Genomic DNA, 2501 nt, shown 5'->3' on the forward strand with positions numbered 1-2501 from the left:
CCTCATATAACGTACACTTATTCAGGTTGTTGTTCACTATTCTTTATTTATTTTAAATTGCCTTTCAAATGTCTATTCTTGGTGTTGGCTTTTATCAAATACATTCCCCCCAAAAATGCGACTTATACTCTAGTACGATTTATATATGTTTATTTCCTTCTTTATTATGCATTTTCGGCAGGTGTGACTTATACTCCGGTGCGACTTATACTCCGAAAAATACGGTATTTCTATTTAAAACAAAAATCCATGTGTACTTGGGTCATAGAGAGGAGCCTCTATTCCAGGCCGCTGGCTGTAATTTTCCCATTCCAGCGAGCACAGAAGGAGTGAAGGCGACATCAGGTCTTCGAACCAGCCTCTTCATTCTCTCGGGTGTAGACGCTGCACCGGAAAAATTGTGTTCTGCAGATGGCAGACATGTCCTAAACAGAAGGACATTGGGGAAAGTCTCCAGACCCAGACTCCAACTCAGTGTCGGTTTTTCCTGCAGGGTGGGCTCCAGTTTCTGCTGAGAGACAGGCGGTCTGACCTTTGACCGTCCTTGAATCCACGGCACAGTCTTTCAAACTGTGCCTCTTTCGGGTTCCTCTCTTTGAGCTCGTCTACTTCACGAGATGGAAGTTCATCATGCTATCCATGACAGCCTTGGGGATCACACCGAATGATTGCGGATTTTCGATGAAGGCGCGCAGGGCGAGAATTCGGAGTTCAAAGCGTCCTTCGGACATCTCGTCCTTGTTAGGAGGTGGTAAAAGACAGGGAGCAAAGACCATGGATTGGAGGCGGTCATCAGGTTCTCTTCACATCTGCGGGATACTTTGGACAAGAAGTCAAACAAGTAATGCAGACAGGAGGAGTTTCTGGCAGGCAGCAAACAGGACAGCAGTTGGAGGGCAGAGGAACAAGCGTCTGGTCCTTGAGCATGGCGTCTTGGATCTCCGGAGGAAATAACGATTCCGGAAGCTCCCTGCAGAACTGTTTGATAAGGGTGGCCACATCGTAGGGGAGAGCAGTAGATAAACATGCCTCTCCACGATTCAGCTAGGCCCTGAGAGACTTGATGCGAGGGAGAGAGCCTGGTTTTCTGAACAGACCCACGGTCCCAGGACGCTCCAGAAGCAGAAGTCCACCAGAAAGCAGGGCACCAGGCCCAATTCAGAAATGAAGCACCTCGGCAAATTCTCCAAAGGGACACCAAAAAACTTTGCGCCGCCGAGGAAGAGTCTCTCATTTTTCCTCTCAACACTTTTCACATTTATTCCATGGATGACTTGAAGGTGGAAGCGAATCACGTTATTGTCGGTAACCTTCATATTAAAAACCACCTGGAGCTATTAAAAACAGTCTTTATAAAAACACAAATGAGTCATATAAGACACCATTAAAATCCTTTTATTTTCTCAAAACTCGACAATGCGCCTAATAGCCCGGTGCGCCTAATGTACGGAATAATTCTGGTTTTGCTCACCGACCTCGAAGCAATTTTATCTGGTACATGGTGTAATGATAAGTGTGACCAGTAGATGGCAGTCAAACATAAGAGATACGTGGTAAGAGGTATGATGGCAATATGACTCAAGTAAACAACACCAACATTTTATATGTTCCATTGAAAATATAGAACATTACACACGGCGCTCAAAAATCTATCAAAATGTTTTAGTACGACTTTGGTAAGCCATGAATCCGCTCCACTTGGTGGATTGTCGGCGAATTAAACGTGCGAGTATCATTATGGTGTGTGTATAAGGTAAGACATATTATCTGGCGTTTTGTTTCGCAATATTATGCAAAAGGAACTTTTCTTACCTTCTGGTACCTGCTGATCTGTATTTGGGATCTGCATAAATCCTGAAAAATTGCGCACGTTCGCCTTTGTAGTCCGTGTCGACGCTGTAGTCGATAAGCTTCTTCTTTTTCTCTATCTTCTTGTTATGGGACATTCATCCTCCACTGTTGCCATTTGTAATATAAAGTAGTTTTAAGTTCTTACTTATATCTGTCAGTAAACTCGCCATGAAAGCGCTAAAACATACGGGTGTAGTGAGTTTACATTATTCACCCAAGGAACTTTAGTTATTAGAGAGTTCCGGTCGGACGGTTTTTCACGGGACACATTTCTGGCTGCAATAACGGCTGCTCCGTTATTGATTGAAGTAAAGTCTGAATGTCATTAAAACCGTTAGCTCTATCTTTTGACACTTCTTCCACTCCCGTCCTTGCACGCTACACCGCTACAACAAAGATGACGGGGAGAAGACGCTGCCGAAGGAGAGCCACGTAAATAAGACCGCCCACAAAACGGCGCATCCTGAAGCGACTGTCAGAAAGCGGCTTGAAGATGATCTGTAAAACATAATCTATGCAACATTTTGACCAAAGAACCACCATTACATGTTATGTAGACCACAAGGAAGTGTTTTATATTTAGATAAAAATAATAATAATTAGAGATGTCCGATAATATCGGCCTGCTGATATTATCGGCCAATAAATGC

This window comes from Nerophis lumbriciformis, linkage group LG11 (genome assembly GCF_033978685.3).
Source record: "Nerophis lumbriciformis linkage group LG11, RoL_Nlum_v2.1, whole genome shotgun sequence".
Lineage (NCBI taxonomy): Eukaryota > Metazoa > Chordata > Actinopteri > Syngnathiformes > Syngnathidae > Nerophis > Nerophis lumbriciformis.